Here is a 16,176-nt window from a genome sequence, read left to right as displayed (position 1 = left end):
TCATAAAAGAAAAGCTAATAATAAAACACTCATCCCACAAAACAGATTGATTATCCTATTATCTGAATGGATTCGCCTTCTGCCATGCGCAGAAGTGTCGAGGGTTCTCATCTGTGGTTGAACTATACTTGTGGTTTAAAGGAAAGTGGAAAAATGATAACAGCCAGCTCAGCAGAATGTACTACGAAAATAGCTATACAAATGGACAGAAAGAGAACATCTAATGAGAAAGGGAATAGAATGAGTATGCAAGGAAGAAGTTTCCATTATTTAAATTGTCCTCCTCTTCATAGTAGTCATCCCTCGACTTACATCCGTTCGAGTTACGTCCGCAATCCATTAAGGCAGTGTTTCTCAAACTTCAAATATCCGCGTACCCCTTCTTAAAGTTTCATTATTACCAAGTACTCCCTAATTAATTAATTAAAAAAATAAATTCATTAATTAAAATCAATAAATTAATTAAAATATTGATTAAAATTAAATCTTTTTATTTGAATTTACATGTTCATGTAAACAAAAAATATGATTTATTTTTAAATTTTGTTCGATTAAAATTTTTAAAATTGTTCGATTAAAGCTTTAGATTACGAAACAAACGCACTGCGATCTAACACAGTGTCGGAATTATCACGTTCGGCCAACTGCAGCTAGACTCGCTGATATACTTCGCCCGCCGTTTGTAGGTCTCTGCTGGCGTCTTGCCAAGAATAGTCGATTCATGCTGAAGGGGAGAAAGAAATGGAGTATGAATTGGTCGCCAACACGCGAAATCACGTGCTTTATCTAGAGATGTCAGACGACACATTCATCAATTTCATTTGATCCAGATGCAATATCAACGTTTTCTTGTTGCTTACAGCTACTTGTATTTGCTATATTGCTTTCTTTTGGGTCTGCTTTTATAAATCCAATATATAACCAATGATCCATACGTAAGAATTTGAAAGCTAAAAAAAAAAATACTGGATTTACTTGAATATAACTAACATTTTTCCTAAAATTAAAGCTAAAAAATCGTGTTGCGAGATACCTGCGGGAATTTTCGGAAACTAAAGTTTTCAGAAAAAAACTGAAAATGGTGCGACTTACCAAGAAGCTCATACTCGCTATTACTACTTTTGGCATCGAGAACAGTTTCTTTGTGTGCATCGTCAAAGTCATCTACCCAAATAGCGTCATCTTCTTTTCCATTATTTCAAGCAAAAATTACCAGTAATTTACAAGACTTCAAATACGTAGAGCAGCGAAGAACTGCATATGACTGGTGCGGTATTAACAAAAGATCGCGCGAACCAAAGACAAATTAGCATTTCAATAGTTGAGTTGAAATGCTAATTCCCTTCAACCGAATTTCAAAATATCTGAAACACATACTATATATATTTCTTAGTTTTAACACGCTAACGACGGAGGTGGTATCAAGCAAAATCATATGTTCCACTGGCACCATATGGTTTTGCTTGGTCTATACAGTAGTTTCTGTTGGAGAGGGGATGCAATTCATTAGTTAGTGCCGTTTTATCCCGGTTGTCTCTAATTGCACTGTTTGTTGAAAAATATAATGACTATTATGCATAGCCGAAAATTGCCACGGACCCCCTAACGACTTTTCGCGTATCCCCGGGGGTACGCGTACCACACTTTGAGAAACACTGCCATAAGGGAATAAATAACATTTTCGACTAGACTTTCGAACAAGACGCAAGCGAGCGTAAGGCAAAGCATGCACAGTGACAACAGCACTTTCAACGGCAACCGGCACGTGTCTTCAACAGTTCTTCTGTTGATTTTGTGTTTGAGAAATGGGTTATTTGTGTAATTATCGTTAAATATTTCGCGATGTTTGCGTGTAGGGGCCATGTGCAACATGGCCCCTACACGCACAATCACAAAACCTAGTGAAGAATCACAAAAAAAGAAGCAAGCAATTGATCTTGAAACGAAGTTACAAGTTATAAAGCTGGTAAGCCCGTCAATGTGATCGCACATGACTTCAGATGGTCTCATTCTACAGTAACGACCATTTTGAAAAATAAGGATAAAATCGTAAAAGCTGGGAAAGGATCTGCTTCAATTTAATCGACGATAGTGACAAAGCAACAACAAGGTCCTATATCGATGATATGAAAAAGCTACTTGCATCACAGATAGAGGACCTGAACCCAAAGCACATATACCCTTGACCATAACCGATAAGGCACTAAGTCTCTTCAACATGTTGAAGGAGAAAGCAGAACCCGATTATGACTACGAATTCAACGCTTCTTCCGGTTGGTTCATGAGATTTAAGCAGCGTTTTGGGTTGCATAATGTGAAAATGTATGGAAATCTGAAGAGGCATAGCTAGAAACTCTTGAAGGAGTCGACGGTCAAAGAAGTTTGGCGACCCCTGCACTAGATGATCATCAATATCTCTTTAGCACATTTTAACTAGCAGGTTCTTAAGTGGTATCAAAGGTTTTGCTGAAATCCAAATATGGCACATCATATCCACTACTGTGCTATTTTCCCTGTGACTTTATAATAAAAAAAGAAAGCAATTTGTCATAACCAATTGTCCTTTAATAAAACCATGCTCATTATACCATTCTTATCAAGGTCATCCTGGATAACACTGCTAATTAATTTTTCTACTACTTTGTCTATAAAAATAAAAAGAATCGCCAGTCTATAATTCAACTTTATACAAAGAACCATCTTTATGAATTGGAATAACTTACACATTTCTAATCAGAAGGTAATGTTCCTAATCTTAGCAAATTCCTTTAGGATATTCAAATGTGGATTGAATAATTACCAACAAAGAAGATACTCTCCCAACCTCCTCAACTGCTAAATCATTTCAGATATTAACAAGTTCCTCCTGCTGCATTATAGTATTAAGTAAATCCTACCTATCAAGCAGCATTTCCTCTTATAAACAAATTTTCAGATAGGCTTCAGAGTACTAAAACTGTGAATTAATACTAGTATTAGTAATATGGGTGGGCTAAGACTATGTATTCCAGAAGCCTTCCTACAGAACCAAATATGGAGCATTCTGAACCCACTTCAAACTTCCAATAAATAGGATGATGATCTTGCAATAGAAAATGAAATTTTATCTACTACCTAAAGATATTCATAAACAATCATGACATGGTGCTATCTGAACTTTCAGCCTGTTTGTTGGTTGGAGAGTTGATATGCTAAACTTAGAACCTCCTAAACCTAAACATTTACTTATGCAAGGTATTCTTCAGTGTTCCATTCTGCATTATTGCCACTTTCATTAAACAATTTTTTCTAAATTAGCAATTCTCTATGTAAGATCTCATCAAAAGCCGTTTTATCATTTTTATTTATGAAATCCCCATTGATACTTAACTGTTTTTTTAATATATAAACTGTGTGTGTGTACACACACACACACACACACACACACACACACACACACAGATGCATATATATACATGCTCATGACCTAGCTGTTCGATGATCTTGCAGCAAGAAGGATTCCAAAGGAGTGGAAAGAAGACAAAAGTATGCTAATGCACAGGGAAGTAAGAAGCAAGTTCTTTACGTGGGAAGTGATAGGTGAGCAGAATGCACTGCCTGAAAGTGTGGTGAGTGCAGAAACTGAATGGGTTCAATGATCTTTTGACATGAGAGCATATAGACATGATGAGCGACTCCATGGAGGGCAGATGTTAATAATAATAATAATGTACAAGAATAGATCTAAACAGAAAGTTTCAATTATACACCAGTCTGTATATCTGTAATTACAGTCAAAGTATTGGAGAAGCTAGTTATTAATGGAATACAGGATTGCATGATAAACATAGCATTATTTATGATGGCCAGCATGAGTTTGTAAAAGGAAAGATTTAAGTAATTACTTGCATTTTTTATGATGAGGTGACGAATATATAAAAAAAGGAAGGATCATATTCTTAGCCTTTGCAAAATCATTTGATAGCCTGCCACATGACAAGATGGTGTACAAGCTGGAAACAGATAACAGATTGGTTAGATGGACTGGCTCCCTGAATAATTCAGATTTAATATAAGAAAAAATAAAATGAAAGCTTTTATATTGAACAACAAATACAAGAACAAAAGAAATTAAAACTGACAACCAACAGAAGTTAAAAAAAAGTGGGCACTCACAAGTATATAACACAAAGTTTGACAAAAGCAAATGTTTTTAGAAAATTGAACAATATATGGGAAATCATCCAAATAACATAAAACCAAAATGAGGATCATCACATAGCAATGTGAAGGGGTTATACGGATCAAAGACATGGAAATTGACAAAGAAACAAGCCAAATTAAATTAATAATTTTTGAACAAAGTGCTTGCATAAAATGTTAAACATATTTTGGACACAATGTATAATTAATGATGAGAAATATAAAAGAAAGTAAATATGTTATGAGTGAAATAAAATGATGCAGACAAAAGTGAATTGGCTCATACCAAGTGAGAGCAGATGAAGAAATTCCAAGGGCAGCTTTGAAATGGATACAAAAAAAAAAAAGATCTACATTAAACTAGCAAAGAATAAGAGGAAAAGAAAAAAAAAGATAACTGAATGGAAAAGCTGAAGAGAGAAGCTAAATTTAGTTGCAAAAGAGGTAAACTGGAGAAGATGGATTTTTGCCTTATGTGCTACATAGTGCAGAGAGACTAGGCAGGATAAGTAAGTAGTAGTAGGTACAACATTCTGTTTACTATCTAAAAATTGTGATTTCCAGTTTAGTCCTAAATTGGTATTGTCTGCAATGATATTATTTTGATCTCTGGTGACTCACTGATGATATTGACAATCCTGTATATGCCTGTTAACCTTGAAAGAAAAGTAATCCTTCAAGCCTTCTGTCACACTAGCCAGTGTACAGTATTTATTTATTCTTTTTTTTTTTTTTTTACCCAATATTTATTTGGCATCTGAGATGTCAGAAATAATTATAAAATAAATAATAAATGTACATTTCTTCACTTGATAGGAATTTTTTAAGTTTTTTTTTCTTCTTTAGCATTGAACAAAGACTGACAATGAATACCAAGAACTACTGATGAATTTTAAAATTTCTATGCTAGAAATTGATGATTGTTCCATAAAGCTGTTGTAGAATTTTATTTCATTCATGAACATTTCCACCAGAATCATTGGGAAAAAACTGAAACATTAAATAGATTCTTAATTATATTCCAACACCGGCCATTTTTCATTGATTCATGTTTTTCTTTAAAAAATTCCTTCATAATGATGATAGTTGAGGTCAATATAAGGAAATCAATATTTAATGTCCTAGATCCTTCTCCTTTTATGCTTTCTTCACCAATTTCATGTGACAAATAAAATATCATTGACCATTAAATAACTATTTATACTGCAAACAACACTTGTACACAGAGAACCAGAATCAAAAATGAGCAGCGAGTCATTCATATGCATCATAAAACACATGAGATTAGATTTCCTTCTGTGTTCATGAAAATTCCTGAAGTTCCTCAAACAGCTTCTGCTACTTAGTGTATGATTCAATATATATATATATATATGTGTGTGTGTGTGTGTGCATGTATGTATCTGCTACATTCATATTGGAGAAGAGGAAAAAAATTATATGTACATCCCAATCCTCAAAAAAAAAAAAAAGAAATTATGAAGTACTTCTTTTTGTGTGTGTGTGTGTGTGCGCGCGCACGCGTGCTAGAAATTTATTATAGGGGATTCTGCACCATGTATGCACTTATATATTTATTTTTTAATCATAGGAAGGAACATGCAAACTGCATGTTCCTTCCTATGATTAGATAAGAATATGCTATATAAAATGTCTAGATAAATATTTCTATATATTTGCAGAATGGATATTGACTACTCATATCTAATAGCAGGGGAAAGAAGTGCAAAAAAAAAAGTTTAAATCATTCAGAGTTTAGCTTCATACTTAAATCTATCCTCACATCTGTAAGCAGGTTCAGCTTATCAATGCTACAAAAAGGAAATTGTCATTTTCATTTTGTGATTAATTATACATTGTTTAAAATTTTTACGATGCTTAATACTTTAATTAATGCACACTGTTTCTACACTGACCTGACTGCCAATGCTTAATTTCAGGGTTAATATCATGCAATTTGTTTTTCAGTGCTTCTGTTATGATGGCCACCACTGGACAATTAGCTTTGATCTTCTAAACTGTCAAACAGTAAGTGGAGAAAGTATGAGCTAATCTAGTTGCTGCATCTGCAATCTATTTCCTTTAATTCCAATATGGCTAGAAACCAGCACAACTAAACATCAAAATTAAAGGTTTTCATTTTGTACATGTGTAACACATCACACAGGAGATGATATAGCCTATAAATAACTCAATGAGTCTATATAAATTACACATTTTTGGTAGTGATTTGTTTTTATATGCACAAGCACAAGTGTGAGCTGAATACAGGGATCTGGTCAGAGACACTAATGTCAGGAAACAACAGCACTGCCAACACGTGTCTGTTCTTGAACCATCAATATAGGTGGGCAAGAAATCAGAGTGAGCTGCTCTGTGTGCATTAAATAATTGCAGGTAGACAGATGGAGTATGCGACTTCTGTAGTTGACAAAGTGAAATGTTGTAGGATGAAGTGCAAATATGCCTTAGAGGGATGCTGTTATGTTTGGTGCAGACAGTGTTGTCAACATTCATGCCAACAGCTTGCACAGTCACTTTAACACACATACGAAAAGGACATATAGCAGTCTGATGTGTGTGTGATATTGGGCTTCCCAACACAGAGAAAAGTGACTAATCCATGCAAGATGATCTGAAAGACTATTTTTAGCACATAATTAAGAGGGAATTGTTTCCATCTAAGTGATAGAGCCGGTTCATTTGCTTCAATATAAAGATTGAGTGGGAGATGTGCAAAAGGCACCAGCAGCTATTTGTATACCCTCATGATGGACAGGATCCAACCAGTGCAGGTTTATTCTGCCTTGCAGAACCATAGACTTGAGACCCATAATCCAGCTTTGAACATATAAATACAAGATAGAGATGAAGCAATGATGATCAACCTACACCCCATTCAGTAGAGGATAGTGCAAAGAAGATTCACTGCTTACCTGCACTTTTCTCTTAATTGACAAAAATGTGCAAGGAATGTAAGTCTCTTGTCAAAGACGAGTCCCAAGAACTTGGCTTCAAGTTGCTACTGGAATAACAGTTTACCCTATTCTTAATTCAGGATCTGGGTGCAGAGTGCATTTTCAACAGAAGTATTCCATTACTAAGCACACATAGAGAGAGAGATGATCAAATGCTTGCTGAAGTTGTCTTTCAATTACCCTTATGTTACGATGGCAAATGGTGAAGTCATTAACATATAGAGCATTGCTTACAGTGGGAGGAAGCTGTTCAGAGGCTAAGTTAACTTTGATAGCAAAAAGTGTCACACTTAAGACAGAACCTAGGGAAACACACTGTTCTTGATGATATGGCTGATAAGCAGTTAATAAAATATCTCTCTGATAAAATTGTTTGGTGTTGTCAATACCGTTAAAAAATAAATCATGGCTGAGAGAGCATACTTCCCAATCTGACTTGGAAAATTCCCTGAACAGAAAGTGTTTAAACATACAACGTGTCCTCTGAGACTTAGATTATCCTGTCCTGTCAGATGTCTTCTCCCTCCAGGAGATCGACTACCAGGCATTTCCACCATGTCTTATTCTGTGCCTTTCTACCATTCCTCATATGAGAGATAGGTCCAGTCTTCTATATTTCATCCACTCCAGTTCCTTCGAAAAGTATCCTCTGTAGGCAGTTACGTCTAAAAATATGTCTGAAGTAGCTGACTTTTCTCTTTTTAATTTCTTTTATCAGGCTTCTGTTTATGCCTATCATCTCAAGTACCTCTTTGTTTGTCTTTTTTGTCTTTCCATGATTCTTTGCAGCATCCACATTTCAAAGGACTCTCGTTTTTTCAGACTCAGATTGGAGAGTGTCCATGTCTCTACTCCATATAATAATGTGGACCATATGTAACATTTGGAGATTCTTTGTCTTGTTTTCAGATTTAATTCTCTAGATGTCAGTAGATTTTTGATATTATTGAAAGTTGACCTTATGATTTCAATCCTTCTTATAATTTCATTTTCTGTCCTGCCATTTTCTGTGATCAAGTGTCCGAGGTATATGTATGCTTGCACCGTTGATGTATAATTTATTTCCTTTTATACTTATGTATATTTTTGATATTTCCTTTTCTCTTTGAAATTATCATGATTTTTGTCTTTTCAAAGTTGAAACTGAGGCCATATTGTTCGCTGCACTTGATGGGTCCATATTTGCAGGGCCGCTGCGATTAGATTGCGCCCTGAGGAAAACAATTAAATATCGTCCCTGGTGGATTATAAGGCAAAAATAAGAAAATCTCCAATTGCTATTTTGTTTTTATTACAAGAGAAACATTAATGCAAAATGATTACATAATAATATTAATTAAATGTTTGCTCTATGGGGATATCACACAATAAAACTGTTTTCAAGCTCTTCTAAATTTAAATTATAAGCTATGTCCGCCTCTATCGATATAGTTGCTAGACCAACTAATCTTGGGTCACTGCTGTTCGCAAATAATTTTTAATCAGTTTAAGTATGGAAAAATGTCTTTCCGCACTTGCTACGCTAACAGGAATTGTTAACAATATCCTTAGGGTGGTGGTTATATTGGGATAAATTTCTACAAGATTTGGTTATATATCTCATCATTATATATTTCATATGTTTTCAGCTAGAAGAACCATTTCATCTGCATATCTTAAGTTATTAATATTTCTGCCCCGTACGGCGATTCCTTTGAGGTGACTAATTTTATTAAATATTTCTTCTGTGTATAGGTTAAAGAGAATCGGAGACAAAACACAACCTTGTCTCAAGTCTTTCTGAACTGGGAATTCTTTTGAGGTCTCTCCATTTATTCTCAAAGATGCAATCTGTTCCTGGTAAAGATTAGTTATTAGCCTAATGTCTTTTTCGTCCATGCCTATTTCTGAAAGGATTTCAATTAACTACTCATGTTGAACATTGTCAAATGCCTTTTTGTAATCTATGAGGTGCACATCTTTTTTGTTTTTCTAGATATGTACAGAGACTTAGGTTATAGAGGTCTTTTAGTATGCCATATCTCTGGGCTGTGTCATAAGGTTTTTTTCATGTCAAAGAACACTGAAACCAGATGTTTCCTTGCTTTTCAGGAATACATCTCTTATAAGTTTCTAAATGGACCAAAGTTGAACAATGTTCATGAAAGCCATGTTGCATACTATTGAGAAAATAGTTGCTTTCTAAATACCAGAGAAATCTGGAATTAACCAAATCTAACAAAGGCAGATGGTCAGAGCAATAGGTCGATACTTATTTGCTTGCAATGGATCCTTTCCTGGTTTAGGAATAGCAATGACAACTGACTTATGACAAGAATCCAGAAACTCTACAAGTATTCTGTTGTGTAGAAAGAGGAGATCCATAGAAGATGTTTTATCATTTCATAATGGATGTTATCAGGCCCTACTGCACTAGGGTAAGACAGCACAAGAGCTGGCTCTTTTTAGTTCCTCCTTAACAAATGACCAATCATATGACTCAAGCCCATTGGTAGAAAATTTTAGCCACTATTTCTCTTGTTGCTCTTTCAATATCACAAATTTAAGGTGATACAGAACTATTGTTGTGATGATTCTAGCAAAATATTCTCCCAAAGTGTCTGCAACAGCTTTAGGATCAGCAACAACATATCCATTATGGTCTAAGATAGAAAAATAGCATATTCTGTATCTACTTTTCATTTTCTAGATTTTACCCAACACAATTTTTGCACTAATTGGTACTGGTACTAGTTTTCCCTTTCAGTTTTTTCTGACTGTAGGTGACTTTTGCCCACAAAGTATTCCTGAGATTTTTACAGGGTAGTTCACCATTGCTTTCCCCAATCCCCAATTTTATCTGGGTTCGGGACCTGCATATATGGCTGGGACGTATTCATGACTACAATTCATGTGTGTTCACGGGTCTGGTTTGCCTGTTCTGGGGAATGAAAAAACCCAGAGTTTCAAGGTGAAAAATCCTTCTACCTCTGTATGAGACTAACTAGCTCACCTTTAGTCGAAGGAGACCAGATAAAGTTCCTCGCATAGCTTGCTTAATTGAAATAAATTGGATCCAAGATTGTTTTTGACTCTGAGATCTCACATAACGTGCTCTGGCCCAAGCATGCTTAAAAGCTATTAAGTTTGATATGGTGGGGTATCTACAAAATATACCCCACAATCTGTGTTGATCTTATTTGGCTTCTTGGCATTCTGGGTTCCACCAAGGCTTTGGATAGACTGAAAGTCGAGATGATGTTTTTGGAATTGAAGCTGTTGCTGCTTGGGCAATGCAGTCTGTTATATACTTTAATGCTTCACTGATAGGTGTTTCACTGACTATATCAGCAATAAATTTTGCAAGATGGGATAAAGTATTTCAGTCAGCCTGATCCATTTTCAATATGGGCATCTGTGTAGGTTCATATGAAGACATTGTGCAAATACAAGGTTGTAAGATCATTTGTAGAATATGAGCAAGTAGGTATATATAGAAGAAAGTATTGAGTGTATTATTCAAAAGAGAGGTCATTATTGTCAAGGATTCCTTCAATGATATGCCCTCTTCCATTTGTGTTGGCACTATCCCACAGAGTAGTGTGCCCATTAAAGTCACCCATAAGAAGTATGGGTTAATGCAGTTGCAAGATAAGGTTATCAAGATCAATTTCATTTAACTCAGCACCTGGTGGTAAATAAATTGAACATACTCTAATAAGAAATCCCACAGATAAGTGAATCGCTGATCTGCAGGATTTCTGATTAGTATTAAGCTGTACATGATAGAAAGGAATATGACTGCCCACTAGGACAGCTACTCCTCCATGAGCAGAACCATCTCCAGTTCTGTCCTTGCATACAACAGTGAAATTCCTTAAAGTAGGGTCCTCATTGGATCTTAAATATGTTTTCCTGCAGACAGAAACAGAAAGGTTTGTGTTTCTTCAGTAAAATCTTGATATCATTGATAATCTGACAAAATCAAAGACGGTTAGTTCCATTGTAAAAAAAAAAATTGTTATTGTTTAACCTTCACAGACTTTTCTGATTTCTGGGAATCTGAGGACTTACTCTTGTCAGTTATATTCCTCACTAGATTTTGGGAAGTACGGATGACCAGAGTCCAATTCTCTGGAAAAATCAGTACATCAATGGATGTGTCAAGATCACTGGATAAGTACAAGGTACTTTCAGCAGATACCAAGTATCCATTTTTTCTGTGGTTTATCTTTATGTGATATCCTTGCCATAATTTTTTTGACAAGTGGCTTCTCATCAAACGGAACCATTTTTGGGATTGTTTCTGGAGTGAGACCATAGATCATGCAAATGACATCCTCAACAAAAAAGCACACACACTTATAAAGTTTGGATATGGTGATATTATCAATTTACTTATATGAGATGCTATTGACATTTTCTTTGTTGCTACCTTCTTAGCATAAGAGGATGTCAAAACACATGCAGTGGTGGCTAACTTCCGTCTTGCATCCTGATACGATATATTTTGTTTGGGTTTAATTTTTTGTATTTCTTTTGCATCTTTCCACTTCTGACATGCGCAGGAGTAAGCTGGGACAATGGACACATTTAGCTTTCTTTGCAGAGTAAGATTTGTTATCATACTCTTTACTACTTTATTGGGCACAGGTGGCAGAGACATGACAGGCAGTTTGAGCATGCCATATTTCTGACATTCAAAATAGCTTAGTGGATAAGAGATGTATAGTCTAACAGGACAGTTGAGATGCCCTGCTTTTACAGATGTTGGAGGATAAAGTGGATCAAAAGTAAGGATGATGTTCCTGATTGGAACCAGGTGATCATCCCTAAGTATCAGGATGCACCTGACACCTGTCATTTCCTGATCTTTAAGCTCTGAACATATCTCTTCATCAGGATCTCCTTTATGTTCCTGCTGGAGAGATTCTGATATGATTGTTTGGTTGCCAGCCTGGTTGGCCGAGTTAGCATATCTGATCTCCTGCCAAAAGGCTGAAGGTTCAAATCCCGCTATGGGCATGGATGTTTGAGATTGTCTGTGAAATACTAGTAGTGATGGTGGGCAGTAGCTGGCGCTGGTGCAGATGATGGCAGTTGCAGTTCGTTGTAGTTAGTGGATTGAGTAGTGGAGACAGAGTTGTAGAGCAGATGCCCTTCCTTGATGAGCCTCTTGACTCCCTGGAGGTGTCACATAATAATAATTTCTCTACAAGAACTGAGTGTTTTATGAGGTATTACTATGATTGCTATTCTGCCCAATGATGTTGCTCTCAGCAGTTTTTGAGAATGTTACTGACATGTTTTCACAAGGATATCACCAGAATGCAATTTCTTAAAGACTTCGGAGAGATCCTGCCAGTACTAAACCTTTTGAATAAAGAAGGGTGACATTCTCCCTATTGGCTTCCACCTGTTGCATGAATGATCAGGAACACTGGTGCATTTGTGCTGGTATTGCATATCTTTTGTTTCTTACTTCTGTTACCAAATGCTTTATCTACAGTATCAGTACTTGGTTGGGACCTTGTTAGAGTCTCTGAAACATTTGAGGATGAAGAATTCATGCTCCAAGGATTTTTGGTTCAGCACCAGAGCTCCCCACCCACAACAGAGCTACATGTGGATCTTGCCACCCATCTTGCCAAAGCAAGGCAAAAGTAGTGCAATACTATCAGGACCTCCTTTACAAGATGCTTATGGGTTGCACTGCATGGCAAACATGAATGGCAGAGCATTGAATCCCAATGATTCAAAGGGGTAATGGGTTTACAGTGATACTACTGAACCTTGCCAAGGCCTTTGATAGGATACCACATGGAACCCTAATCAGTAAACTGGAGCAGATGGGTATAGATATAGGGTTGGTGAGATGGATAGGAGGGTGGTTGAAGGAGAGATACCAGAGAGTGGTTTATTCAGGAGTGGAGTCTAAAAGACGTCTTGTGACTAGTGGAGTGCCGCAGGGCTCTGTTCTTGGACCACTGCTTTTCAATTTGTTCATCAATGATATTAGAAAGGATTTGAGAGGAAGTGTTCACTTGTTTGCTGATGATGCAAAGTTGGGTAGAGCAATTGTGAGTGCACAGGATGTCAAAATTTTACAGGATGATTTGGATAGTTTGGAGGACTGGGCTAGGAAAACTGGATGTCAATTTAATGTGGCAAAGTGTAAGGTTATGCACTTTGGGGTGAAAAGAATAGCAGCAGTATATCGCATTGGTGGAACTGTACTCCAGGAGATTGATGAGGCCAGGGATTTGGGAGTGTTGGTGGATAGGGAGTTGAAGTTTAGGGGGCACATTGCAAAAGTGACTAAAACAGCTCACCAAATCACTTGGCTTCTGAAAAATACTTTAACATGCAGAGACAAACAAGTTGTTGTTCCTCTGTATCGAGCCTTGATAAGACCCCATCTGGACTTCTGTGCCCAGTTATAGGCACCAGGATTTCTTCGTGATGGGGAGGAAGTGGAGAGGGTCCAGAGACGAGTGAACAAGATGATAGCAGGTCTGTGGAATGAACCTTATGAGAATAGGTTGAAGATTTGTGGGTTGCAGAAATTGGATGATAGGCGAAGGAGGGGTGATATGATTGAGACATTCAAATTACTGAAGGGTTTTTATAAGAATGATCCAGAAGATATTTTTGAAAATATGACTGGTGGTGGGAGGACTAGGGGCCATGCATGGAAGCTGGGCAAGAGCGTGGTTGACAAGGGTGTTAGAGCTAGGTTTTTTACTTGGAGAGTGGTGAATGAGTGGAATAAGCTTCCAGAGTCTGTTGTGGGTGCTACGACCGTGAATGAGTTCAAGGCAAGGTATGATAGATACTGTGTGAATGTTGAATAGTTGTTCTTGACATGATGTTAGGACCTCCCTCGATGAGTCTGTCGACTCCTTGGAGTTTCCCGGAACAATAATAAAAAAATAATAAAAAAATGATGGTGGTCTGGAAAAAAGGACAGCAAAAAAATACTAAGGAGAAGGAGAGTAAAGAATACAGGAAGAAAAGCAAAGAAAAAGAGGAAGAAGAATGAAAAGGGATAGTACCATCACTGGGAGGTCCCCTCCACCATAAACTGGTTCCTCCCACAAGGAAGAGGTAACATTAGAGGAAATGGCAGGTTACAGGAAATCCACTATGACGAACAAGCATAAGAATGCTTATGGAAAGAGGACACTAGTGTATGGCAATTGTGGAAATGGTGACCACTCCAGAAGAGTAAAATTATTTAAGGAATGCATGGTCAACTTATTGGCTGCGAGAGTGATTCTGTGCCAAGTTTAAGAATGGAGTCTAAGATGCGTTGAGTAAGCTATTAATAATACTATGGAATCTAGGGATATAGGTTTTAATATTTTTAGTAAATGCATAGATGTTTATATATCAATTCCATACATGAAGTAGAATACCCATACAGAACATGAGCTGTGTGTGAAGAATAGGTGAGAGTTGGGAAAGAAGTTCACTGAATTTTTTTCTTGCAGCTGGAAGTTGTTTGGGTTAACTTCACGAGGAAGGCTGTTACAGAGGACAAAGGCAGATGGAATAAAACAAGAATAGAAGCAGATTCAGTGTGTCTGCAGTTGTACTGAAAAGGGATCAGATAGCTGTTTCAATTTTGTTTTAATGAGTCCAAAAGTAAGTGGAGGAATGATGGTTGTCAGATCACCTGTGAGACAGAGGTTTGGTTGAAGTGAGTCTGTATGGGTATCATCTGTAAGCTAATTACTCTCCTATGGACAGCATTATGAATTCTTAGGAAGGTTTCAGGTACACTACCCCAAACATGTGAATTCCAAAACAAGTATTCCAAATGGGTGAATATGAGCTATGTATCTAGGCATGTGGAGCAGAAAAGAACACACAGTTTAGAGGCTGAGGAAGTATTGACAGGATGTATTTGTCAGGACAGACTGGAGGTAAATGTCAGTCCAAAGAGAGAGAGATCTGATTTGTCTAGTGATTTGTGTATTACTGGAGGATAAGAGAAGGTGTACTGGGATCTCTTATGCAAGTGAAAAAAAGGAAGACTGCATTTTGGTGACTGAAGAGGAAAAGGGGGACCTCCATACCACTCTTGCCCCATTGAAGGATGGTATAGAGATCAGTGTTTAAAGCACTAGTTGCAGATGATCTTATAGTCTGGTGGTTACTGATTAACTGGTAGGCCAGTTAATCAGTGACCACAAGTAGAAATGTTTTGGCACTGAAGACAGTTGCCTAGGGCACTAGTGTCAGAAAGGTGCCAGTGGCAGGATATTTTACAAATTATTGATATTGTCACACTTTAAAAAAGGCACTTAGTTACGAATTTTCCAAGGGTGCTACATGCTATTTGCCATTGCATTGACAACTTTCTTCATTATTTGAAAGAGGACTGAGGTGATGGCAATTGGTTGATAATTTGACAGCAGACTTTTTTTTTTTGGAAAAGACTGGATAAATGCTTGTTTCCATGCATTTGGATAAATGGCTGCTGTGTATATAGAAGGTGGTAGAGATGATATATGACAGGTATTACATCTGGGGCACAACATTTGAGTACTGTTAGATGTGCTGGGGCAGAAGACTGACTTAAGTATCCAAAATATTTATCATTCTTTTGATACTCTTTTTTTTTTTTTACCATAAAACAACAGGAGAACATATGAAACTATGGTAGGAGGTTACCTTTATCATCTATAGAGGAGTTGAAGAAAAAGAGTGATAGCAAGAAGGTGGCTTTATCTTGAAATACTATAACAGTGATACCATCTAGACAAGAAATAGTATCATTGGAAGATGCATCCAATGGCCTTTGCAAGGAATTTTTGTCTGTCGGTTTGTCTGCCTGTAAACTGTGTTTTCTGGCCAATTCACAGGAAGAAATGCCTGAATTTCTGGGAGCAAAAACCCTGCTACCTCTGTGAGATCAGCTAACTCACTTTCAGTTGAAAAAGTCCATATAAAGATTTCTCTCATCACAATGAGAATCCAACTAATGCCAATGTCCTCGATCATTTTTCCAACTGTACTATTAATGTTCAGT

At 36.8% G+C, this 16,176-nt stretch overlaps 1 protein-coding gene across 2 annotated transcripts in view; it reads right to left on the bottom strand.

The window, feature by feature from the left end:
• Positions 1-16,176, bottom strand: part of LOC150102184 (serine/threonine-protein phosphatase 2A 56 kDa regulatory subunit epsilon isoform-like) — a 270,781-nt gene that overhangs the window by 199,110 nt on the left and 55,495 nt on the right. The window lies entirely within an intron of this gene.

This window comes from Typopeltis vanoorti, chromosome 10 (genome assembly GCF_054136105.1).
Source record: "Typopeltis vanoorti isolate ZY-2024b chromosome 10, IOZ_Tvanoo_1.0, whole genome shotgun sequence".
Classification (NCBI taxonomy): domain Eukaryota; kingdom Metazoa; phylum Arthropoda; class Arachnida; order Uropygi; family Thelyphonidae; genus Typopeltis; species Typopeltis vanoorti.
The sequence above is the reverse complement of the archived record's forward strand: the minus strand, read 5'-3'. Positions and strand labels throughout refer to the sequence as shown.